Source organism: Haemaphysalis longicornis, unplaced genomic scaffold, assembly GCF_048455015.1.
Source record: "Haemaphysalis longicornis isolate Haplotype H1 unplaced genomic scaffold, Haemaphysalis longicornis Haplotype H1 scaffold_1, whole genome shotgun sequence".
Lineage (NCBI taxonomy): Eukaryota > Metazoa > Arthropoda > Arachnida > Ixodida > Ixodidae > Haemaphysalis > Haemaphysalis longicornis.
This window is the reverse complement of record NW_027526203.1, coordinates 470,863,095-470,890,429: the sequence shown is the minus strand read 5'-3', so window position 1 is coordinate 470,890,429 and position 27,335 is coordinate 470,863,095. Positions and strand designations below refer to the sequence as shown.

The 27,335-nt window shown below is 49.2% G+C and overlaps 1 protein-coding gene across 2 annotated transcripts in view; it reads right to left on the bottom strand.

Annotated features, from left to right (window-relative positions):
* LOC144173652 (neuropeptide F receptor-like) overlaps positions 1-27,335 on the bottom strand; it is a 590,379-nt gene that overhangs the window by 394,326 nt on the left and 168,718 nt on the right. Inside the window, exon 1 of one of the 2 annotated variants that reach the window (XM_077701996.1) lies at positions 16,282-16,439. The exons of the other annotated variant lie outside the window; for it this stretch is intronic. The gene's annotated coding sequence lies outside the window, so the exon portion shown is untranslated. Of the gene's footprint in view, positions 1-16,281; positions 16,440-27,335 lie in introns of those variants that run through there. 2 annotated transcript variants of the gene reach the window in all.

Sequence of the window (27,335 nt, the reverse complement as noted above, 5' to 3'; positions counted from 1 at the left end):
TTCTCCTTCCCACGAGTAGGATAGCAAACCAGGCTATAGCCAGGTTAATATTCTTTTCTTCTTAACTCCTTCCTTGCTTTCTTCCTTCCTCTAACACGCGGTATGTTTTCTAGCATGGGGAGACTTTAAGTGGCGGAGGAAACGCCCTGAAGGCAACACAAACGGTGGGAGATTGGCTGTCCAAACAACAATAGTGCGGTAAGAATGTTGTTAGAGACGCTGCGCCACCGCTTTTGACGGAAGACGGGAACCGGGGAAAACTGTCTCGCACTGTTTGTACTCCTGTCCAGCTCTGTGTTTCGACGTCCTGTAAATGGTTATTACATAACACGCCTTCTAGTAACAACTTGCAGTAGGGTCAACGCTTCAGTTTTTAAAACAACCTGAGCCTTTTTCTAACCGGTAGGAGCCATATTAGATCTGGAACGGGAAAGAAGGTAATTGTGACAACCTTTAAAATATTCGCAGATATTTAAAAACGTTTTGGTGGTTGTAAACGCCTAAACTACAATTTGGCTATGAGGTGCACCGTATAGTGGAGGACTACGGGTTGGTTCAGTCTTCCGGGGTGTGTAACGTAGCAGTAGAGCTGTGGAGAACCAGACAATGCGCCACCGTCACATTTTGCATTTTATTGCGGTGTCTCGATTTTCTGTTTCGCCTTTGCTGCGCTATACCTTAAATCTGTTAGCAAAAGCGTTTCTTGTAGCAGCTAAGCAGGAGTCGTGCAGCAGCAGCGGTATAATATGTGACAACGCTCTTAAATTTTAAGAACGTAGGAAAGAGGGCAACATTCTAATAAGCGACTTTGTAAGTTATCTTCTGCGCGTAAAGCGCATACTTTACTCAGTATTTTATTATGTTTTAATCCAATGAATCCACCCGTTTATTCTCTGTGTTTGAAAAGCACTTAAGCTGGGCAGCGACGTTTTTAAGCGCCCTTTCAAAAACACGACAAAATTCTAAACGAACGTTGTTGAACGTCTTTCGGCTCCGGCGCGAGATACTTTCGACGCGGAAAAAAGAATCTACAATCTTTCCGAGCAGACTTTCCGGCCTGTATCTTAAACTTTATACAAATGCTAAGATACAGTATATAAAGAAACATTTTTTTCGTACAGATTTTAGAACTCAGCCCACTGCTCTTTTCTGGTGTTTGCTGTTTTACTCCGAAAATGCACCAGTGTTACGATCAAGCTTTCCTTAACAACATTCTTGACATACCAAGCATGTTATCGTATGTCTATGGGCCCGAATGAGCGCAAGATCAAACATAATCCTCGCCTTTTTGTGGCTGCATTTCATACCGCGTTTTTCACTGCCCTTTGCTTGTTCGAAGGCTAGGACCTGCCTCCCCAGCGTGTGCCATGGAGACATTGGCTCCACAAGGGACGATGAAAACGTGAGCATTGCACAACTACGAAGTCAACATTGGCCACAAACTGCCCAGCGTGATGACATATTGCCCCCAACTGCGTGACTCTTTACGATCCCGGGCTGGGTCGTATAAAAATGTCCCTGATGGCCTGGCTGCACGAGGGGGACGTATGCAGAGCGGCTTACGCTCGCGTCGCTACGAGGAAATGGAGCCATTACCAAAGCCCCGGGAACCCCCAACATACGCATACATGCAGCGCCATTAGGCATGGAGAGACGCAAGCTCGCGACACGAATGACGCCATAAAAACGCTTGTTATGGAGTTTATAATGCGGATGAACGTGCTAAACACTTTTGAGAGCTTTGGCGAGAGCTATGAATTTTCAAGCAACCACCACTGATAGAGTTCGTTTGAATGGGTGTGGTATATTGCAAAGAAACCAGCACTTCTCGATGCACGGAAGCATACAAGCTCACCATTCGGCAAAACTAAAAGACGGCGTCACGAACATTTGTAGTATGGTTCGTGGCGTTTCTTAGTGGAACATTTTGCATAGAGGGAACTAGAATACTTTGCTTAAACCATCACTAAAAGAAACGCAATCAGTTCGCACCCTGAGTCATTTGCAATCGCCATTCATCCCCTTCATACAGATCAGCTCCTCAGCAACCGTGACGCGTACTTGCGAGAGAAGGTCGTGAGGAGCAGTGTCTAGCCAGCGGTAGTTGGGTCCCACATGACACAGAAAGGGCTCACTTGACTGCACAAATACACACTAATCTGCATTCGTACAGAGGCAACTTCGGCGATACCAGTTGCAAAGACAACGGCAACGATGTAACACCCCTGGTCAACATCCCTGAGGCACTGAACAGTGAAAAGTAGCGCAATGCCATGCCACACAATAACACGTGACACCTTCATGCGCCATGAGAGGGATCTTGAGCTGAGTGTCAAAGACAGGAGCACACCGCTGCCACATCGACAGCTTAACATAAAACCAACAGAAAGTGAATGAGACCCACAGTTCGGTCGTTCCAGGCTTTCTAGGTGGAATGGTCCCCAACTGCCTTCCATATTCTTGCCGTAAGCAAGACATAAGTACACGGCAGGCACCACGGTATGCCTGCAACGCGGGACCCCGCCTAGGAGAAGTTTACCGATACAGGAGCGGTTATTTGCAGCCCACCATCCAGGACACAAAAAGTATCGAACTGACATTGACGTTATGGCGTTAAATAAATAAATAAATAAATAAATAAATAAATAAATAAATAAATAAATAAATAAATGCTCTTTTTCCGCTTTTTCTTCAACATTGGTTTCTTTCGAAGCCGCTCTGTGGTTACACGAAACTTTTTTGTTTGGCTTTCCGCTCAATATGCCTGTGTGATGCCGGAGTCAAAGTATATTTCAAGCTCTGTTTTATTTATTTTTTGTCTCCGTATGTCATTTGAAGTAGTAGAAATCGACAAAATAATTGTAACCGTTAAGCTAAACGGTCAATAGTTGCAACACACGCACGCAGATGCCTGTACGTGACCCGCATATTGCTCCCTTCCTTTCGAACTTCTCATTTAATAATGCCTCGCCAAACTCACCCGTACGCCCCCTTTGCAGAACCCGTGATTCACCGCAAAGGCGTTTTAAGTGCAGTGTTCGCGGAAGCTGTACACTCGGGCGAACTATTCGAGCATGCTCGTGTGAGCGGCCTTATGAGAAGTAAAGGTGCATGCCACAGGCGGGCACAAGAAGCTCGGCATTGGCTCCCCGATTTATTTCATCACACAGTCCGTTGATTGCCGCATTAAAAAAAGAAGGAATGTCTTGCGCCCCCTTGAACCAGGTTTTTCAGGAATAGAAATCGCTAAAACCGGGCTGTTTATTGCTCTTGTTCGCTGGCGCGCACTGCTCCGTTCTTTTTGTTGTTTGTGTAATTAATTATCCCCTGCTTTTTCAATGCAAACCTAATTGTAAATCCTGCGCTTGCCCCGTGCTTGCTTCTCTCCAGTGTCGTATTTTTTTCGCGCTGGTTACCCCCATGATATGATGTCTCACGAACAAGCTAAATTTTTATCAATTACGCTCAAATATCCTCTAAATAGTGTTTCTCTGTTCGCAGACAATTATCGCGGGGAAGTGGAAAAAAATATGGAGACGGGCGCCGACTGCGGTGGTGCATGCATGCAGCCACATATCCAGCGCTGATATGCTCAGAATAAAATTATTTGCATGTCGTCAGCGCTGGGATTAGAACAAATGCCTTCATGTTCTTCAAGCCAGAAATATGCCCACTACTGCATCATTCGATAGGATTGCAAGGTTTTTTATACAAGTTGGTTTCCTATACAAGTTTTCCGATGTATACGTTTCCCATAGCTCCAGAAGATGGGGATGTATGTTTCCCATAAGTCCAGATTTCGTCTCACCTGGAAACAGGTTTTTTCGCGGATCAGATCTGTGAAAAACATGGAGATGATTGATCGATGTAAAGGGTCACGTGGTGGCAAGGAAACAAAATTGCTGATAATGTTGATGGTTGGATGTTAATGGCGCAAGGCCAACTGGGGAACAAAATTGCTTTAGGTCCCACTCATAGGAACTGCCGATTTAGCGCTAAGGTCTCGGCGGCATGCGCTAGCACTGCTGGCTGCACGCATACCAGCATAGCCGAGCGTCAACGTTGTCGTAGCCGCCCATTGATTTTGGCACCTCATGTCGGTGGTGGGTAATTTGAGAATTCGTTTATAAATTTGATATATTTATGATACTAATAATATTCGCTAACTACCTCTTTGGATTATTAGAATAATTGGACATTATTTTGTTTGTGTGATTGCCTTCCTTGTTCGCTTGCTGGGTCGGAAGGTTAATTTCCTGTTTCATGCATTTGACAGGCTTTCTCGGAGAAAATAGGCTCTCACAATGTAGTAACGCTTTCTTCAGGGGATAACATCACTGCCGCATCCATTATTTGCTTTTATCGCAGGAGACGTGCCACTGAGTATTATTAGCGCTCCGAATCGGTATAGTCGTCAACAATGTGCCTATCTTGACAAATTTCTTGATACCTCTTCATGGCCAGTTAAGCAATGCTTTGCATGACTGAAAAAGGCACTGCAAGAAGGGAATAAAGCACCCCTTTTGCGTTTTTATTTGCGCAGTTTGGAAGCTGGTGACGGCCAGAATAAGGATTCCCGCGAAGCCTGGACACAAGGTTACCTTCCACCGTTTGCATTGCCTCACTGACTTCGCTGCCCAAGACTGTCCTAAAAGAACGATAACTGCAGAAATGAAATATGCATTCGTTTTCATTTCATTTCGCTCCGGCGTCTTTCTTCCCCAGTCACCAAGGCCAGTAGCTGAGCGGCGCTATCGGAGGAATGTTTTTTCATCCAGTGCCGGCATCCGTACCCGTCCCGAAAAAGAGGCCTCTTTCGCAAGGAGCCCGCTCCCTCGAGGCGCGGCCGTGGGCTCCGAATGGGTCGAGAAACGCGATATTTTTTATTCCCAAAGCTGAGTGACCGGATGTCGCCGATAAGAGCTGGAGAGTCCCTGGTCCGGGTATGTTTTATATCCCACTCATACAACGTTCGAGGCACGCTTCATACAGGCTGCGCTTTTTATGTGTTCAAAGGGGGCTGGCGAACGAAAAAGTTCTTACATTAATGAGCAGGTTGTACATGCTTTATGCCGAATCAGCCAGTCTGTCGGTGAGTCCAGCGAGTCCAGTCCAATAATTAAGTAATTAAGTAAGAAATTAGCGAGTGAGTGAGAGAGTAATTAAGTAAGGGATTATGCAAGTAAGGAAGGAAAAATTAAGCAAGTGACTAATTAGGAAAGTGAAAAAATGAGTAATTCAGTAACTGAGTAATTAGGCAAGTAAGTCAGTAACTAAGTAAGTAAGTGAGTAGTTTAAGTAAACGAGTGAGTAAGTGAGCGAGTAATTAAATAAGTGAGTGAGTAAGTAATGGAGTAATTAAGCAAGTTAGTAAGTAAGTAAACGAGTAAGCACGTAATTAAGTGAGTAAGTAAGTAAGCGAGTAATTAAACAATTGGGTAATTAAGTACGCAAGTAAGTGAGCGAGTAAGTGAGGGAGCAATAAAGTGAGCAAGTAAGGGCGTGAGTGAGTAATTGAGGGGGTACGTAGTGAGTAAGTACTTAAGTGAATCAGGAGGTAAGTAAGTTATTGAGTAAAGCAAGGAAGTAAATAACTGAGTAATTAAGTGAATAATGGAGTCAGTAAGTAAGTAAGTAAGTGACAACTGAGTAACCAACTGAGTAATTAAGATAGTAAGTAAAAGTAAGTAAATGTAAGGAAGGTAAGCAAGCAACTAAGCAACTGAAGTAACTACATTGAAGTGAGTGAGTGAGTGAGTGAGTGAGTGAGTGAGTGAGTGAGTGAGTGAGTGAGTGAGTGAGTGAGTGAGTGAGTGAGTGAGTGAGTGAGTGAGTGAGTGAGTGAGTGAGTGAGTGAGTAAAAATTTAATCGATAAACTGCCCAGCTGCTTCACACTGTTCCCCACGAGAAGGCGGCTGATGAAGAGCGCGGTTGCCACTAGCTATTGTGATCTGGATTGCTCAGGCGCTGGTTCATTGCAGCGTAAAATTTTGAGAAGGACGGGCGGTTAGGATGCGTATTAGTTTAACATTCGAGTTTTTGGCCCCGAAATTAGCTGATGTCGGCAGCAGTGTTCATTCGCATATGAAACCCAGCGCAGCATCTCGCTGTATGCTGACGACATCTGCATCTGGGCTTCTGGCACGAACCGCAGAAACATTCGAGCAAAGGTGCAGAAAGATCTGTTCACCATAGAAAAATACCTCAGCAGCTGCGGGCTGCTTCTGTTTCCTGAGAAGGACGCTGCCATGTCATACACTAAACACGACGTATCTCGATGCCCACTGGAGATAAATGGAGTGCAGGTACCCTATGTTTGCAATCACAAATTCCTAGTCAGTACAATTGACCGTTCGCTGTCCTGGGCTCCCCGTATCAGGCAACTAAAAGAGCGACTCCTTTCGTTTGTTCACGTTTTGCGGGTGATGACAGAAAGTACCTGGGGCTGCTCAGTGTCAGCACTCTTGCGGCTCTACAAAGCGCTCTTCGTAGGCGTCATGCGATATAGCCTACCGGCTTTACATGCTGTGTCCAGGACAAACTTGAAGGTTCTCGAAGGCTTGCGAGTTTGAGCACTGCGAACAGGCCTGGGCCTCCCAAAATGCCCTTCCATGAAAGGAACCCTATGTGAGGCAAGGTGCTTTTCTGCGACCACTCTCCGTTCACAAGAATGGATCCGTATTAGCCTTCGACATGTATCTCTATGCTTTGGTCATCCACTGGCTGCCCCTTCAACATCTCGCGTGGTGGACGTCGTGCCGTCTAATTACCTCCGACCCAAGCTGCCTGCTACTCCCCCGGGGTTGTACGCAGCATGGGTTGTGTGCACCGCTGTACCTGGAATAGGAAAAATGTCGTTTATGCCCGCATTGGCCTTGACATATTTTTTTTTGTCCTGGAGCATATACAAACCCGTTATTCAGACCACATCCAAGTGTACACGGATGAATCTGTGACTCGGGAATCGGCGTATGGATTCCGTCAACGCGATGGTCTATTAAAGAAAAGCTCAGCCACGGAACATCCTCCACCGCCACTGAGCTTGCAGCTGCCAGAGCAGCACTCTTTTACATAAGCGGAAGTCCCGCTGAGCGGTCGGTTGTTCTTTCCGATTCCCGGCTATAGCCTTGGAATCACTAAATAAGCCGCCTGACTGTCGCAACCAACTTCCCTGGGATATGAATGAGATATACACAAGTGCGGTGCGCCAAGGGCATGAAATTTGCCTTCAGTGGCTAACAAGTCATACTGGTATAACGGGCAACATCGTCTCCGATACGGCCGCCAGAGAAGCCCACGACCTAAGCTACACCAATGAAATCCCGTTTTCCAACAAGGATAGCAAAGCAGCTGCAATCGACCTAGGATGACAACTCCAGCTGCCGGCTTGGCAGTATCCTATAAGAAGTTATGCGCCTCTTCATGTGATAGACCCTAAATGCGATTTCCGACATCCCCGGGGCCTGCTAAAGCGCACTGAAGGCGTGCTACACGGGCTGAAACTTAACGTTGCACACACCCGAAACTTGTTGTTTAAGCTGGGCTTGTAGAGTCGCCATTGTGTACAGTGTGCTCTACTATTGAAAACATTGGGCACATTTTAAGCCACTGCCCGCGATATGCTAGTCAACAGGCAAAAGCATCGAAGGCACTTGTGTGACTCCGACATGTAGGTGCTCTAGATTCTAGAACTCTCACACTTCCTTGGACCCTGGCGAAATCATGACGAGGCAGAGCTGGGAACAAAAAGTCTGCTTACTTTTTTTCCGTAAACAGCGCTAGAAGAGGTTCTGTGAATACGCTCTCGCTGTATTCATCCCCAGCTAGAGTAGCAAGCCCTACCATTATTGGGGCTTACACCTTCCCCTTTCATTAAAAGTCTCTCTCTCTCTCTCTCTCTCTCTCTCTCTCTCTCTCTCTCTCTCTCTCTCTCTCTCTCTCTCTCTCTCTCTCTCTCTCTCTCTCTCTCTCTCCCTTAGCGCAGGAGGGTCAGTGACGCTAACTAGTATCACTATATCCGCAGAAACTTCATCATCACTCACTCAAAAAGGATTTTGGGACTACACGATTCCTGTATTTTAATGGGTAGGTATCGTTTGTCGAGTGCCCGATCGCGTAACTTTCCTTGTGCCTGAAAAAAAAAAGTGATTTTGGCGGAGTTCCATTTAGCCGCTAAGGAAAGAAACAAAAACCAACGAAAAATGTAGTCTCATGAAACGAAAATTCCCCTAGTGTGGATATCGATAGGCAAATGGGCCAACCATCGTCTGCACAAAAAAAAAATGTAAAAACTGAAAAGTACGTAACGAAATGCCGAAAGTTTTCCCAATCGAGCACACTCACGCGATTAACTGAAAAACAAAAATGTGTATAAAGACACCATAAAGAAAAGTAGGCTCCCCAAATGGCTCCAGCTCCCTCAACTGATTGGATAAAAAAAAAGGAAAAGAAGAAACAAGGGAAAACTGGCTGTTTTCGTTGACGTCTTCCTCCTATGCAACCACGGAAACGTAGGGTTTTGTGAAAAAGAGAAGCGGCGTAAGGATGCTTACGCATTAGCTGGCAATTCTCAAAATTTCTGTCGCTTTTATTATCCGGGAACCTTGACTACGTCAATTCCAGCAAACATAGACGGAGAGCGTGATGGAAAAATGAATACAAACTGCATCGCACGGTACAGACAGTGACATGCACCATTAGTACATGAGTTAATCAATTGAACTGAGACGGTAAACAGAAGGACGCAGAGCAGGTAATGCATAAAAACCGCGTTATTCTCTATGCCGTGTCCCTCCTGTGCTTTTGGTTCACGTTTTACAAATGCACTGCAGTACGTGGCCACTAACCACGCGAGGCTCCATGCATCAGCGGTTGTGAGCGCGCGTGCGGCACACACCTTGACGGTGCATTTATGAGGCCCTAAATAGCGGCGCCGGTCGGGATCTTGCAGCAGCGTCCTTTTAACGCCAGGGGAAGTCACAAGCGACCAGCACGCGCTCACGACACGGCCTCGGCTGCAGAGCGTGGAGGGGGCCCACACGCCCAGCATGGCCCTCCACCCTCGACAGGTGTCGCGCGTAATTAAGCTTGCGTCGCCTGCACGTGTTCTACGCGCACATGCGGAATAAACCAGGCACCACCAGAGTCTACGAAGAATCCGATCCCGGGGGTTCGTAGCGAGGGCCCTTCTTGCAAGGAAGGAATCCGGCGAAGCATAGAGCGTGCTACGGCCCCAAGATTGCGAGTGGCGCGGAAGATCGCGGAATGCACGTGGAATCTGATCTCACGGGAAGAGCCCAAAGAAATGCAGAAGGGCGCTTCGTGTGGTGTTTGGCCTTGCGCGGACGGATATGGAGGGATTGTGTGTGATGTGTGACGCGATACGGCGGTTGTATGCGCCCATTTCTCTTTTTAGTACAGCTGTAACTGGAGGGTTCCGACCTTTTTGTAGGAAACCTCCTTTCCCTCCTCACTGAGTACCTCAATTACTGGGATGCGGGTTAATCCATAATTTCCCCGCGCTTCTTCATTTCCCTCTCATTTTTTGCATTTTTTTTGTCTCGGCCTAACGCAAGTAATTCTTATAGCGCTGGGGGTAAAGGATATATCCACACAAACAACTCACTCAAGTTTATAGTTCTTTTATCCGGCATTTTTAACAGCCCAGCTGTTTAGGTCGACACAAATCCGTCCGACGCAGACAGAAAACCCCGACTGCTCACGTGAGCCCGTGACTCGCGGCGACCGCCCGTCGTCCCCAGCACGAGGTGCCGGCCACGACCTTAGCGCAGTGGCTTTGGCAAAAAAATAAATATACACCGAGCGCAAGTGAGAACGTGCCTCGCGGCCAGGGCCCGGCGTCGTCCAGACTTGCGCGTGGGCTCACGCCACATGAGGAGCTCCGGCCTTTGTCTTTGTCGTCGTTTAGCGACCAGCGCACCACGGGTCCGCCGCGCCAAAGACGATGACGACGAATCTGTCAAGCCTGGCCACCGGGGCAGCGGACGAAGAAATGGAGGTCTACCGAGGCGAGGACGCACTACACGAGGATTTTCCCTACGCGGCTCTGCCGTCGGAAGACGGCGACGAAAGGGATGACAATGATTGCTACTGAATAAAACGCTTACATACTTTAATGGTCTTTGCCTTACAGTGCCGTCCAAAGCGGCTTTGCACGGCTGGGGTCGGGCTGCTTCCTCTCTCCTGGGATCCGCTGTCGGTGTGGGGAGAAGCTAGGTCGACCCCCAGCTCGGCTGTTTTCGGCACAAAACGAAATGCTACTTACATTTTAACAGCGGCGTTGTTTCAGCTTTCTTCTGTCCAGAGAACTATCATAATCGGCTAAGTGGAAAGGGGGAAAACTATAAACCATAAGTGTGAGGGAAAGTGTCAAGGAGGCAAGGAACCCACGAGCAGGTGTTGGTAATGCGTGCCTCAAGGAAACAATGTGGTTAGGGATGTCCTGGTAATCGAACCCGGCATCTTTACGCCGTGAAACCGGCAACCCAATCACTGGTCCACCTCAAAGGCCCGAGGGCATGGGGTTAGCAGCGGCGGGGAACAATAACGTACGCAGCCAATTGGAAAGAAAAATAAAGTGGTATTGGCACGCTAGGCGCAACACCTGCAATAAAAAATGCCAGATTGGAATTTTCAGAAGTATTAGAGCCAACTGGGTTAATTTTGAAGCAAAAAAATAAATAGATAAACTTGACAACCAACTCAGTCGCCCAAGCATGCAAAAAAGCATTTCATCTCGTCTTCACAGGCCGCCTCATTACGAGGCGGGAAGGTAAATGCCCACGTTTGGGAGTTTGGTAAGGAATAATAAAAGAACGAGAAAAGCGGTAATCTAATCCTCAAAATTAGCACAACAGAAAACAATTAAAAGACTACCGCCGCATGAAACAAGAGAGGAACACCACGGGAAAAAACGCTCCCTCTGGTCGGAAAAACGCTGAGCAGATGACCTGGACGGCCGAGCTGGCCGACGCCGGGCGCTCCTCACGAGGCGCACGCTCACCTGCGCCAGATATTTTTGGGGCGAAGCTCCTAAAGCCATGGGTCTGTCCATCCCTTGTGTCTCGTGGTACGTGACCGCCGCATGCTTTCGGAGATGTCGCAAAGTGGGCCGCGTTGCACACGCAAGAACCGGCTGCAACCGGCAGCGCAAGCTCGGCACCGGGAGCGCGAGCTTGTCTGTGTTCGCCAACGGAGGCGCGAGCGCACGTGCACTGCGAGGGGGAGATCACGCAAGAGATCACGCCACGAACGCAGGCAGTCGTTCTCGGAGATCGAACGAGACGCAAGGACCTTTGCTCGTTTCCTCTCGTCTTGTTCGGGCACAAGTTCGCCCTAAATAAAAGTTCTTTCTTTACCGTTGTGTCCCATCCTACGTGACAAATTCTGGTGGAGGTGCGGGGTAGTCCTCGATGGCGCGGGGTCTTTCACCAGGTCTGGGCCTGGGAGCATTGACTCCGAAAATAAAAGTTGATTTGTACAATGTACGCACACAGTCTTACGTCTTTCTTAATGATGTAATGGGCGAACTTTCACGGGAGAGTTCCGGTTACCGATGATCTCCCCCTCTCGAGCTTCGCCCCACTTATCATCATTCATTCCGTGGATATGGCGTGATTTTTTTTCTTGGTATTTTGCGAGCTTCTCACGTGGCTCAAGTCCACGCGCAAGCCTAGCCAACGCCAAACGCTCCTCATGAGGCGCACTTGAGCTCGGTATTTTTTCTTGGTATTTGTTTCTGGTAACGTTCGACGGCGGAACTAAAAGCTTAAACATCTCTGCTGTTAAAAAATTGGCTGGCGATTACTATACTCCCTAATGCGATATTTGAGCACAGCATCAGTGCGCTGAGACAGAACTCACTTGTGGGTTCCCTCGACGGCAGCGATGATGAGCATCTGCGTTGTCGGCGCGAAGTGCGTCTCAGGAAGGGACCGCGACCCGCGTCTTAGGCAGGGAACATACCCCATCGTCACGCGCACGCCCCCCTCACATTTTTTCCAGCGTCGAGCAGACGAGCGTCTTGTGCGGGCACAGTATACTGCCCCCCCCCCCCCCCCCCCCACCGCAAACTTTCGGAGAGCGGTCGCGCCGCCACGGTGAACCACTCCCTCCCCTAACAATTTCGCGACACTCTCCTCCTTCGCTTTCTTTCCCTATTCGGTCTTGCCATCGTTCACTCTGTATTTTCACTATTCGGCCTTGCCATCGTTCCCTCGGTTACGACGACGACGCGGCTCAGCCCAGAGACGGCCGCCAAAGGGCTGCGCCCTAAAATGCAAGTCCCAGATTGGACAATATACCCGATTCGAGAATAAAACTAGTTGCTCATCAATTATCTGGCGTGCTGGCAAGCCTTGTTAACGATATTTCCAAATGCGTTTTTTTTTTCAGAACAGCTTAAACAAGGGAAGTTGTTTCCTATATTAAAGAGGGGGTATTCTTCCCTCATGGCAATAATTATCGTCTAGTAACTGCTGTGACTTTTTTTTCAGCAAAGTAATTAAAAGACGTATTGTAACTCGCCTAATGAATTACCTCAATAACTTTGGTATTCTAGCGTCATGTAAATTTGGCTTCCGCCCAAATTATTACACAGAACTTGCTCTAATACCTTCTACCGATACTATCAAAAAGATTACTGATAATTGGTCTTGGTGTGGGCCAGTTTTCATGAATTTTACTAAAGCTTTTGATACAATAAACCACTTCAATCAGTTTCAAAACTTCAATCAACTGGAATAAGGGGCTAGCATTAACACTACATTTGTCTGACGGGCCCGCAGACGGGGGTTCGACTCTTAACAGCAGAGAGGTTTAAGCTTGAGCTTGGTCCGGTGGTGTGGCGTCATCCAGGCTTGTACCTCGGGCTTGTGCCACGTAAGGAGCTCGCAAAAAAGCCAAGGAAGCAGTTCACGTGCGCCTGCGCCTCAAATGGGGAGCACAGGACAGCTCGTGCCACAGACGCCGAGTTCGCGAACCCAGTTGCCTCGGTTTCTAGCGCGTGCTAACGCGATCCACTTTGTGATAGTTAAACCTGGATGCAACAAAGCTGGAAAACTTCGCAATTTTTCGTTAAACGCAGGTTTTCGTTACATGCAGGTTCCGAGTTAAGGCTCGCGGGAATTAAGCAGAAACGAAGCCAAAATGTTAGACATCACTGGAGGTGAACTCGCTTTTCATGGATTCATTTCACAGCGACAAACTACGTGAGTTGCGCCTCCTGCTTTCACGCGAGTTTAGGCATTACAGGGCGCTCCAAAAAAGCGAGGTAACCTAAGTATCACTTCTGCCCTTTGACACTTTTCGGTACCTTAACGCATTTAAATAACCAAACTCACGCTGAAAGAGGGCCGCCTTTCTGCGAACTTGGTGCTCTCTACCGAACTCAAAATTGTTGAAAGGACGCTACCTGGTGTACTGCACCAGACGGCGACTTTCTTTTTTTCGCCGGCGGAGACGGCATTTAAAATTGTGCGCTTGTCTTTAAAAGACAAAACCTTTTTGTTTTCTGGCAGCAGGACTCTTCGCCGAGGAACCAATACCACAGACCGCAGTGGTGACGCGCGAATACACGCTGACAGCACGGCCTAGCACCTCAAAGCTTAAGGGTCGAACCGAAACCGCACTCACACGTGGAAACGCACGGTAGTTTGCGTTGCGGGCGAAAAAAAAAAGCGAAGGGTAGTTACTCATGCTACCTGGTGTGGTGCCACGCTACACAAGCAAAATGCTACGCTAGCCACAGAATGGCGCTAGCCCCTCCGTTCATCATTATCAACATGACGAATTTCGCTTTTAAGTGGTTCCGGACAATTTCATGGCTGCTGGCTCCTTACGTTAGCGGTAGCATTAGCTAAATCAGTTAATTTCTCCGGTCGATTTTTGAGTATACAACTGCAAGAAACAACGACTGATCGGCTCGCCGACTTCGTTACATCAAGGTTGACCGCCGCAACTCCTTCGTTACACAGAGGTCGCAGACACGTGGTCTTCGATTGGGGTGGCATTGGGGAATCGGAAAACTTCGTTAAATCCAGGAATTCGTTACATAGAGGTTCGTCAATCCTAGTTTAACTGTAGATGAGAAAGGCTGCGGACAGAACGATCCGGGCCTGCGGTCATGGAGAACTTTGAGCGGCAAGTTCGGAAATCTATGCGAGGTGCAACAACCGGTCCTCCGACGAAGGGAGAGGGGCCGCCAGCTCTGCTCTTTCTCAGCCTGGCACCACCAGTGCAAGCTGCGCCAGTTATTTATGCTGCGTATTCATCATGTAAAGGCATGTTTTTTTTATTATTATTTCAGCACCTGATCGCACGAAAGCAAACAATGATGCATCAACCTGGCGTAGTCTAACACAAGTTGCTGAAATTCGCTTCTCATTAGCGATGCCCCGGGCGCAGCCCACGCACTAAAGGCGAAGGTTTGTAGGAATGTATACCACAGTTTTCTAAGCAACGGCAAAAGAACCACAGAAAACAGTCTCACCACCGAAGCAACATCGTGTGGCTGCTTGCAAAGTTACTCTAGAGCACTAATTTGCAGCGACGCTTGCCTCTCTCGAGGCCTATCCAGGGGATGCTGTTGGCTGCGGTTCCCCTGGCCAAGCACACCACTCGTGTCCGGCGGCTCTCCCTCGCCCGCCGCTCCGGTTTCGAGAAGCATTATCCCGGGTTTCTCAGAGGACCATCATATGGCACGCTAGTTTGCGCGAATAGCGCCGCCGCCGAAGATGCGTCCGAAGAGCACGTGGGCATGCGCCAGTAAAAAGTCCTTAAAAAAGTTCCCTCAGCCTCCAGTACATCCAAGCCCGAAACAAGTGTAATTAGAACAGCGACGTCTTCGTTCAAAGCGAAACACGGCGCAGACCCCGAATGTATGCTGGCTGGCTCCGATACGTGGGTGAAGGCAACAATGCGTGGCGGAAATGACGACTCGCGTCGTGTGAACTATGCCCAGTAGCGAGGAGCGAACAAAAACGCCACATGCGCTTTCGCCGCAACCCAGTGTTGCCATGACGCCGTGAAATCATTTCAAATGGCTCTACTTGAACTCCACTGTGTCGTTCAGAACACTGACACCAAACGACGTAACCAACATCGAAAACTTCTCTTTACGTTGATTCCCACACACGCGCGGCACCCGCTATTTTTTTCAATGCAGAGCATTTCTTAGCCTCGCCTGTTCCTGCGTCGGACGGTGTCAACAGTTCCGCGCCCGCAGCCGGTGCGCCTCTCCTTCCCTCCTCTCTCTCAACAGCAGCTGCCGCGCGCATGCGTCGTAGTCAGCCCGTTCGCTCCGTCGCGGTCTCGGCGTAACAGGTGCGTGATAGCAGCGCGGTGGGGCTTGGAATGGCGCGCGCTGCTTGCGCATGCGCGCTCTCCCCCCCGTACTGCTCTCCCTCTACTGCGCGCGCTGCAAATATAGCGGCTAGCGGTCGCTCGTGTTTCAGTCACTGCGTTGCTCCTTCCTTCCTTGGTTGACGCTTGTGCCCACGTTTACTCGTGTCTGCTACTCCAGCATCACGGAAGAAGCGATGGAAGCAACACTGCCTTCAATCAGTACTGAGGCCCCAATGCTCTGCATTTACTCGTGTTCCCCTCGCGGGAAGGCGCGGGAATTTTTTTTTTCCTGATTATCCGATTGTCGCGCAGTGCGCAGGGGTCACCCTGTGAAACTTCGCCGTCACGTGCCGTGCTGGCTAAATGCCTAAGGTGTTGTGCTACTCGGTACAAGTACGCGGGTTCGATACCGGACTTGGCGGCCGCTTTTCACATGGACGCTGAAAACGAAATTCGAGGTTTCAGCGCACGCTAAAGATCCCGATTGATTGTAGGGTTTAACGCGCCGACGCAACGCGGGCGATGAGGCGCGCCGTAGTGGAGGGCTCCGGATTAATTTTGACCACCTGGGGATCTTTATCGTGCGCCGAAATCTCGTACACACGGGCGTTTTTGCTTTTCGCCTCCATCAGAAAAGCGGCCGCCGCGGCCGGGAATCGAACCCGCGACGTTGTGCTCAGCAGCGCAACGCCTTAGCCACTGAGCCACCGCGGCGGGTACGCTAAAGATCCCCAGGTGGTCGAAATTAACCAGGAGTTCTCCACTACGACGCACGTCATAGCCCACGCAGGTATAGCGTCGGCGCGGTAAACCTGCAATTCTTTTTTTAACGGGGAAGCTGTTGTAGGTTTACCTTTTTCGTAAGTCTGCTAAATGTTGTGCATGACGCAAGGGCAGGAGCAGGTTACCGCACTCACCGATAGAGGGCGCAGTGGTCTCCAAGGCCGGGTTTCTCTCCCTCATGCTAGGGGAGGGAGCATCCCTCCGCTGACGTTTAGCTGCCGATTCCTTTGCACGAACTGTGGAATGTGCGCGGCAACAGCGCTGCTGTCCTCGGGCGGGTGCCCGTCGACGTTCGAGCTGACACAAGAGAACCGAAGCTTTGCTGTTGCAGCAGATTTCACACTGGGCGGAACTGGGTTTAATTTTTTTAATCCGTCTATAATCCCTTCCTCAATCTCAACATCACATTATCTCAACATCACAACATCACAATATGCTTCCAATGTATAACCAATGCACTGCTATCATTTTTTATTCCCTTAATAAAGGTACCCTGAAACGCTGCCGCTAACGCTTTCACATTTTCCTTCGTGCCGGAAGCACAGATAAAGCTGTAGTTATCGCTAGTACAGAGCGGCACCTCGTGATTAGCTCGTGGCAGCATATACAACTTCCCGTTTCTGCTTTGGTTTTGGCGCGAGTTTCTTTGAAGTGGCTATGGGATGCGATTATTGCCACAACTAAAAAAAAGCCGGCCAATCACCTCGCCGTCACTAGAACGACGTTATTAGAGTGCACAAAAAACGTCGACGCCTGGAAAGAGATTGATTGATTGATTCAAGCCTTTATTGGAGGAAAGGGGAGGCCCGGAGGCCGTGCATGGGGGAATGGGAAGTGAAGGGAAGAGGGTAGCAAAAGGTCTTCGTCGCACAATTGAATGTCCCTTCTTTGAGCACTCATTTTGCGTACATGATATTAAGGCTCTTCGCAGGATGGGTAGTCACCCCCAGGCTACACTAATTTCGCAAGGCCTCTCTGTATACCATAATTGCCTAGTGCGAAAATTGATGTCGTGATTTGGAGGGTGCAGAGTGTCCGTGTCTGGAGGGACGTGACGGAGCAAGTCCTGCCTTTGGAGCGCGAAATGGCTGCGCACCCACGTGAGGTGGTGAAGGTCAGATGATACGTTCTCTTGGCAATAAGGGCAATACGGGGGTGGGTGCCCATTCGGATGGTACCATTTCCTCGTAACAGAGGGCGTGTAGGCACTGTTGGCGATGCTTTTATTGATGAATATCTCGGCAACCCTGGGTATTTGAAGGCTCTGTGGCAGATATCCTTTAGGAGTTTGACGTAATAGGGTAATCTTGCGTTGAACACGCCTAGCATCCAGTTCCAGGAGTGGGTTCATGCAAGGCACGACGGCAGAAGGGGAGGGAGGTAATGAAGCGCTCTCCCTGGCAGCATCGTGTGCTGCTTGGTTCCCCGACTGGAAATCCGTCTGACCTGGTGCCCACGCCACGCGTATTGTAACACCATTTCGCGAAAGATGTTGAAGGGAGAGCGTAATGATGTTGGCTATAGGGTGGTCTGAATATGGTTTCCGGAGTTCTTGCATGACGTCATGGGAATCGGTCAATGTTGCCTATTGGGCACAAAGCGGTATTCTTGGTAGTTGTACATTGTGGCCGAAATTTCGACCACTCATCGAGAAAAACTGTCTGCATCTCTGCAACGTTACGTGAAGTATTTCTCCAAAAAATCAGGATAAAGTAGCAGAAACACAAGGACCACAAAGAAAGAGACCCTGTATAGGATAGAAATGAAATGTTATATTTGCCTAATTTACAGCTGTCTCCATTTCAGTCGCACCAAGTTCCTCAGGAAGTTTTGAAGATGCGATAGAATGCTACCACTCACAATTTCTTCGTCGTCCCGTGCTCGCATAATTGACAATTCCGCGTTGTAACTGCGTTAATCTGCTTTCACAATTCTCCGGAGGTGTTTCTCTCAATAAAACTGAACACTGCAGCCTTTCATGACAAACAGCAGGATATTACCAGCGGATGCTTCGCGTCATTTAGATAACTCCCACCGGAGTTTCTGCATGATTTTTTCCTTCGTGGGCCGTGCTCCAATTGGATTCCCGTGTTTTATAAACCTTGCGCCCATTAGGAGATTCGAAAGTGAAGCGAGAACTGGCGCCTTTCCAGGTCGTTAGCCACACAACCGCGACATCAACGCCTTCTGATCCTGCCGACAGGACCCCGATCTTCCACTGCGCTACCCGCCATGCAAACACCAATCAAAACCGCCCAAGCGTCTCATCGGACCTTGCGGCGGGAACATCCACGCACGTGCGCTACACGCAACAAACTGTCGATAGTTCGTCGAAACCAAACGCATGCGCACGCTTCCCGGGCGATTGCGAAGTGGCTGGCCATTGGCGCACTTCCGTTTCCGGTGATGTCGGATCTCGAGCGGGAAACGCAGTGTCGAGGTGATAGGGCCCGAAAGGGGAAGGTTCGACGACAGTCAATGACGCGTTTCTTCCATTTTTCTCCTTTTCATTCTCTTTCAGGTTTCGGTAGAAGCGGCGGCTTGCTTCGCTTCCGTGGACCGCATTGGGCCCGTTCGTGCTTCTAATTGCTTTCTGCCGTCGGAGTGCGAGGACACACTTGCAGCCTTTTTTTTTTCTTCTTTCTTTTGGGAAGGCACCGTGAACCGAGGAACATGCTCGACTAAGAGCTTCCGACTACCCGACAATCGCACCCCGATCAAAGAAATACAAAATGAAAAGAGGGGCGGAAGGGTAGTGAAACTCCACACAAGGAAATACCCGTCTCCGCGTTTCTTTTTCTTTCTCTTCCTATCAACGGAAAAGGTACAACTGTTCAACTCAGTACCGAATTCAGATTTCGGTTTGGTCGCGGTGCGCAGTTACATCGACCCTTTTCCGTCTGAGACCAATGGTGGCATTCCCGGCCTCATTTATTTCTTTTTTTGTTACATTTTGCCCCTTTAAAATTACCCGTATGGTACTCGTACGGCTTTAGGTAACTGCGACGTATTTTGAGAGAACTCCATGCCCCTCTTCTCCTCCATTATTTTGCGTTTTTTTTTTTCTATAAGTACCATCTTTCAATATCGTTTCCAAAGTTCTGAGTCATTTAGTATATTATTTCAAGCATATGCGGAAATTTATGAAATGTTATCGTATGCGTTAGTTCTCTAAATTCTTCATCGTAGTTGCTTCTGGTTGATCGTATGAGTGAAAGGTGCATTTGGAAGAAAAGTAAAAGTGAAATATTTATTTATTCATTACATGATCAAACATTTTATGCGCCGGGTTGGCGCCGCTCCACCCGAGCTCCCATAAGCCCCTTCGACCGGCTGACAAAGCGCGCAACACAGTCGCTCTCGCGCTGACGACTACGCTCGCTCGACTCACGCGACATTGGAACTCAAGGCGTAACGGCAGGCCTTGCGCCAGGCCGGCACGTGCCCGCGTTCGCGCTGTCTGCACGCCGTCTGTTGTGGCAGCGCCGTACAATTCCCGGTCGCAAGGGAAGCTGCATGATCGCGTTACTGACGTCGGGACAGCGCATGCGCACGTTCGAATCGCCAAGCACGGAGGACATTTAGTGAGACCGTACTTGGCTGTCTCCCCGGTTGCTACATCTGTAGATGGCACAATCAAACTGCACTCACGTGTATGCCTCAGCAGGTGTTTCAAACAGACGTTTCCAAGTCGAAGGCCCCACGGCAACGCATTCACAAGAGCCGTAGTGGCGCTGGGGATGCGTGTTCGACCCCCATTCCAGGAGTCCTGGGTTTGACTGACATCCGGGCCCACTTTCAACGCCATTACTGTACTTGAGACCGGGCGGCCATTTTGTGCGCCATTTCTCGCCTACGACGCGGCCGGATTTTCGAACCACCGAGCGAACTGGTGCTTCCGCAATAAAAAATACCCGTGGCCGAGATTATCGCCCGTACAGCTTCACTGGCCCAGAGATGCGAGGTCGGCTGTCGCACCCAAGTTTGCCATCTCCGTAAGCGTAATAAATTTCCGGGTATAATTTTATGCGCAACATTGAATACATAATGCGTTTGCAAAGTTGCAGGCCTTTGCATCCGAAGACGCGCCGAGGTACGGGAAGATAAGGTGCAGGGTGCCTTGCAACACCCTCGAACGGGAGCTTTTTATTGCACGTAAAAAAATACGAGCACCGGCAGGATCCTGAGACTAGGAGCGATTGCGCCTCATGGCTCCTCAAGTAACAATAACAATATCAACAACAAAAGCAGCACCAGAGCCAGACGTGGCACAAATACCAGCCAGCGACCCCTTTTTGTTTTGTTTTGAAGCGCCATTCTTGAACGCGGTGCCTTTGACGCCGGGCGATCTTTATTGACGAAGCAAACGTATACGCTATCTGTTGAGCCTGACCAAGCCCGGTTCCCCTTTTACGATGATCAGCCCCAAGCTGCGTGAGAGGTCTCGGGCTCAACTGCCAGCTTCAAGCGCAGCCCCGCAGATCATGACTGATGACGAAAGGTCCCGACATGCAGCTGCTGCCACACTGAGGACAAGGATCCATATTTCGCTTTTTATCACGCACACCAGGACTCCAACGAATTAAATTTTCCTAATTTAAAAAAAAAAGTCTAAATTCTTCTAACAAGTACATCCCTCGGATGTTAGCATTTGGAACCAAAATTGCAGATGCACTGCACTGAGCACATCGGCGTCTGCGCGCGTGGCGAGCTCAAGAAAGTGCTACGATATAAATGCAGTTTGAATATTAATGCGCTTTCTGCTTTAAGCTTGTTTCAACAGCGGCGCTCTTCAAGCTTTCCTGTGTCTGTGCAGATCCTTACAGGGACTCTGCAACACTTTTGATAAATGCTTTCACTCTTTCCTTCGCATCTGGAAGCACTGCGAAAGCTATAGTCATCGCCAGCATGGAGCACCACTGCGTGATCTGCTCGTCGCAGCAGATAACGCCTCCCATTTCGGCCTTGCTTTTGTGGCTTTCTTTAAAGTGGATAAGGAATGCATTCATTGCTGCAACTGAAGGAAAGCTACACCGCTGTAATGACGTGATTCTACCTGTCGGAGAGCGCCAAGACCGGGAAAGATAGAAAACTCTTTAGAGGAAGTTTCTAAATTATCTGATGGGCATTTATTTATTTATTCATGCTGCCAACCTTCACTTGAGGGTTGGCAGCAGGAACAGAAAAACAAGAAAGGTCCAATCACAAAGCAGTGCACACAGGAAAACAGAATTAGCTGTAGTTCAACCGTGACTAAAATAAGCAGCAATTTCGCTAACGAAAGTTTCCACATCGGTACTATTAAAACATGGTGCGTTAAGCGATTTCATTGTTCAATAGCATCGGGAAAAAATGACCAGTATAGAGCGGTATAGGGCAGTAATTTTTGGCTGAGCTAAATGCGGCCACAAAATAAAACGGACTGAGCGAGCGGTGCGGGTAAACTATCGGCGTGTCCCTTCCCGGCCCAGCGCCTGCTGGCCTGCTGCCGAGAGAGCCGAGTGCGCATGCGGGGGCCTTCGATGGTCAGTCACGGGATGTCAACTTTCTCGATTTCGAACGCAGCGCCCAGTTCAGAACCCCATCGGCGGCGCCTTAGGCCGCGCGCCGAGCGAGCGGCCCGATTTTTTGCAGAAGCTGGCAGCCTGCAGCATGTGTGAAAGCCGCGTTATGGGTAGTGTTGAGCTTCGAGATAATACGTGCGCCAGGAGATCGGCTATCATCCCTTTGTCGGCTCTACATTAGACTGGTACTGCAGCAATGCGGCGATAAAGCATCGTGCGTGACTGAGCAGCTGCCCGTCGGTATGTGACGAGCAGACAGCTAATATCAAGCATTCTTGCGTTGCTTCTGTTCATTTTAAGTTCCTTTTTCTTCCTCCATAGTGTGTGAATTTGAACTATTGTAACAATTCAACGTGTTAACTTCCCCACTTATTCATTCTTGTGCATAGGCGGGGCATTTCATGGTGGGTGGATTTTTATTATTTTTGTTGTTCCTCGTTCGGTTTCTTTTTTGGGGATTTTCATTTTTGTCTCCGTGTTCTGACGCCGAAGCATAAGAGAGAAATTTATGATTTTGTGAAAACAATTCTATTACTTTGTATTTTTATTTCATGTTCCTTTCTGTTTTCAACATTTTAACACGAAAGGGTTTTTTTCCCGGCTACACCAAGATTTCGCTGACGTCATATCCGTCACGGAAGTGACGCCAGTACAACGAAGCAAGTGGCCTGTAAATGGTGCTCCCCTGAACACTGGGTCTTCTTGCGGGGAAGGAACCTTTAGTACTACAGACTACGTTATACTTGGGGTTGTTCGTTTTCGTATTTTATATTTTTAACAATAAACTTTTTTATGCCGGGACACACTGAGATTTCACTGACGTCATATCCGGCACGGAAATGACGCCAGTACACCTTTGCCAAAGCGACCCGCCAGCAGGACTTCGCTCGCCAAGCACACCCACAAGACAGCCGCCGAGCCGCAAATCATGCTCAGCTGCAGATTCCGCTGCACATTTCACTTTCGTGTTTTACTGATTGCTATGACAGAGGAACCTACCACAGTTTTTACATCAGCCCGTTATTTCCATTTACACGAATATAAAGATTAAAAGCGCTTTCAACAATCAGGAAATCTTGTGCGGTGCAAAGCGTGACATGGTTGGGGCTGTGGGGTACTCGGCAAAGAATGCTTCCGAAACTGATACCATGAATGACACTGTAATTAATAATCGGCAGCACTTTGGCCACTCTTCACTCGTGTTTTATGTTTTATGGGGTAGTGCAACAAATTCCGTGTAAATACATTTGGTGTAATACACAAATTTGGTGTCACTACACCTTTAAGAGAGCGCCTGACAAACGCGTTTCGAAGCTGCATGGGACCACGGCCCCAGCGCAAGGCGGACACTACCAGGAATCGCGCCGCTCGCTCCTTCTCCCACGTAACGCACTGACGGCCCCCGGATGCTACTTCCGAGAGAAACGAAGCGCTGCGGCCCAAATCTAAGAAATTTATTTGCGTTGATTGGCGAAAGACCCGCATGCACACTCAGCTGCCTCGACAGCAAGCGCTGGGCAGCAAGGTATCGCGCCAATACTCCTTGCGCGCCGCTCGCTTGGTCTGTTTTATTTTGCGGCCGCCAGTACCCCGTAACTTAAAGGAGCCATGAAGAGAAAACACAAGTTTGGTTCATTCGAAAGATTGCCTCGATAGAACCATAACGACACCACTTATAACGCAAACTTCGCTCAAATAAGCTACATAATTAGGAAAAAAGGAAATGACCATGCGACCCACCAGCTCATTTTCCGCAACAGAACCTATGATGTCACTTGGCAATGCTCTGCGATTGGCGGAGGCCGGCAAAAACAAACGCATGTTAGGCAGGTCATACAGTTTGCATAGCGAGCTAAATGCCCGTGAAACATACTGCACATTCTTTTTATGACAAAGAACGGTGGAGTAAACGGTTGAAGTTCCGAACGAACACGCAACCGTGTGCGCCAATGCGTACGAAACTACCGCGTGGCCGAGCTCGACATCTCGCCGCCGCGCAGACGAATTTTCGGGTTCGAGGCGCTCTGACCTTGGGGGAAAAAATGCCGTAAACACCGCGCATTGACGTTCGTATCTTTCTGGTCGAAGCAGAGAGCTCGCGCGAACGGCTTTCCATACACGACACCGGCCTACTGGCATAAGCGATACTGCTACTGAAATTGAACTATTATTAACCGTAATAAAAATACGGCACATACGTACCAGTCTGTATTCGTCCGTCGCGACGGGGCTGACGAGGCAGCGGTGCCGACGGCAGGGCGTTCGTCTGTTGTGGCTATCGCGGAATGGTCGCTTTCCCGTCCACCGTGTATCCCACAACTCTTGCCGCTCGTGCACTTAGAAGCATTGAGCGTTCAAGTGGTGTGAGGTTGTTAAATGCAAGCCCGAGCTCCTCGGCGAGAGTTTTGTTCTCCGGATCAGGCGATTCCATGACTAGGGCTGCGGGTGCACTAGGTTTTACTAGTATTTTTAAAATGGCCGCCGTCTCGGTCGACTCCCGCGTGTGGGTGCTATATGGAGTCGACATACTAAGTATCTGTTTCATGGACCGGCTTGTATGACGCCATTGTTCACGTGACGAAATCTGCAATTTTAGCGGGAGATTTAAAATTTTGGCTTAAATTGCCTTATTTCTCAGTGAATGAAGCATCATTTGCTTCCGGGAAAGCGCTTGGGGTACTATGAAACACCTAATCTTTCGAATAAAACAAACTTTTGTTTTCTCTTCATGGCTCGTTTAAGTACTGGATGTGTTGGTTGACTGCATCGTGCAAGCATTTAACATTTGCAAAAACTTGGAACAAGTGTTGCAGGGCCCCTTGAACCGAAAACTGCCGTCATCGGCGAAGTGGAGAGGGTGAAAACGCTAGGCCAAGAAGTGTGAGGGAAAGTGGCGGGGAAGCAAGGAGCCCACGAGCAGGTGTTAGCAGTGCGCGCCTCAACAACAACTACAACAACAAAAAAGAACTTTTCCGAGGTTGGAATCCAACCTGGGTCCCATGCGTTGTGAAACCGGCGTCAATTTTATTGCGCTATTATCGCGTTCGGGGCGCACAGTATCTCCTTCTGGTTCGTAACGCGGGCGTTGTCTTTGGACATTGACTGAGTTTGATTTGATTTGATTGTAGAGTGTAACGAACCGACGCTTCACAGGCGATGAGGCGCGCCATAGTAAAGGGCTCCGGATTAATTTTGATCACCTGGGGATCTTTAACGTGCGCCGAAATTTCGTACACACGGGCGTTTTTGCTTTAAGCGGCAGCCGCGGCCGTGAATCGAACCCACGTCCTCGTGCACAGCATTCCATAGCATTGCGTACCTGGGATATTTTGACAGCGAGGTAATGGAAACGAATTTATAGCGTTCTTAAGGATTTTTGGGTACCTAGAGGCATATATAATTGTCTTTCCCAAAGCGTTTTGGCATGCCCAAACATTTTGTATAGACGGCTTCTCATTCGTCGAGATGTAATGCCAAGCGCTTTGCGAACTGGTCATGTATTTTTCTCCAGGGGGAGGGGGTGCTACGCGCCGGAGCTGCGTCTGAGCTACGCGGCGCGCCACATGGCAGGCCTCCCGATCAAGTTTGACCTTCTGAGGGAAATCTTTAGCATGAGCCGGAATCTCGGCACACGGGCGGCGTTTTCGCTTTCCGCCTCACCGTGGAAGGCGGCCACCGCGGCCGGGACGGAAACCGCGTCCTTGTGCCCAGCAGAAGAGCTCTTCAGCCACTGAGCCAATGCAACGAGTGTCTCGGAACCGGAAGTGCAGCAGCAATGAACAAACTTGCACTTCATTTAAACTAGTACAATGCCTGCAAATAAGACGCGCCTCGTGGCTGCAGCGTTGAAATCCTCAAGAGAAAAAAAAATAGAAATTGCTTTGTAGTAATTCGCACTGAGAAAACTTGCATAAAATGCCTTCGTTTATGAAGTTTTCACCATTAAGTATGTGCCTCGATGGTAATGGCGTCTTTTTGAATGCGGAGCATTTCTTAGGCTCGCGATGTCACTCGTCGATGTTGTCGGCGCCGTCCACACGCTCACTGCGCATGCGCGTCGCGTCGAGGCGCAGGTGCGCGTCTCTCCCCCGTACCCTCCTCGCTCTCAACAACAGGTGCGGCGGTGCGGGAGGAGCGCGTGTACGCCGTGCGCTCCGTCGCTCTCAACAACAGCTGCGGCGGTGCAGGGGGAGCGCGTCTGTGCGCGCATGCGTCGTAGCTACCCGTGCGCTGCGTCGCGGTCAACAGTAACGGCGGCAGGGCGTGTACACGTGATAACGGCGTGGTGGGTGCGTGGAAAGTTCGCGCGCTTGTGTACGGAAGTGTGCGCATGCGCGTCTCTCCCCCGTACTCCTCTCCCTCGAACGCGGGCGGTGTGTATATAAGCGGCGGAGCGCGCGTTCGGAATTCAGTCAAGGGCGTCTTTGCTTGGCTTTCGCTTGACTTGACGCTTTGCTTGACGGCACCAAGTAATAGAGACAGACTTTAACTTTACACTCCTTGCCTTCGCTTCTCCTTCATTCAATAAATAAGAATAATAAAGACGAAATAACAATTAAGCATTCCCAAACCATACCCAATTACGCAACATTCACGCGATACCCCCACCACTCTGCGACGCATTTACTCGAGTTTCCCCCCGTGGGAAGATGCGGGCGGTTTTTTTTTTTTGGCTGTGTTTTTATGTGTGTGAGATTGTTGAGATTGCGGAGACTGTGTGATGGAAGTGCCGATAGACCTGGAATAATTTCGATGAAAATTTGAGCTGGGGCCGAATTCTCTAAAAAATGGGCGTCGCTTTGAAGCGACGGGGTCGCGTCATGCAAATGCATGTGTTCTGGGGTTGGGGCCGTCGTTTTGGGCTGTTCCGGGAGGGCACTCAGCCGCAGAAAGGCAGTGTGGCATTGGGCGCGAAGTGACGCTCACTGCCCCCCGTCGTTTTGCATGTAGCTTCGCGCCTTGCCACGCTGCCTTTCTGCGGCTGAGTGCCCTCCCGGAACAGCCCAAAGCAACGGCCCCAACCCCAGAACACATGCATTTGCATGGCGCTACCCCGTCGCTTCAAAGCGATGCCCCGTCGTTTTAGAGAATTCGGCCCCTGGGAAAAAGAAAAGGTGAGAGGATAATAATGTCAAGGAAAATCGAAATCTGAGGCGTTGATAACCAGTTCGGAAGGTTGCTCCCAGGTTGGGTTTTGGAAAAACGCCGAAACTAATTAAAAAACCAAACGGGGTAAAAGCGGCATCAGGACGCAGTACATGAGTAATGGAAATATCATGAGTTGCACTTTGCTATTGTGTGTAACGAAAGGAGTCCTTAACTTTGGGTTTAGAAGAAACCAGCTGAACATGGAAACAAAGGACTAAATGTTAACGACAACTGACAGGGACAATGCTGGTCCTAACATTGCTTTCCTCATGAACAAACCAGCAGAAGTCTACTCCTTCCTAGCTATAAAGCCCGATCTTTGGGCGATTGGGTAAATGTTCTCAGAAACCACTTCGTAGGACAGACAGGCCCCCCGAGCAGCATAAAGTGTGTTCAGGCCATAGGTCGGCGAACTCACTCGTGAGTACACTCATTTGTACTCATTTGTACTCAAACTCACGAGTGAGTACGATGAT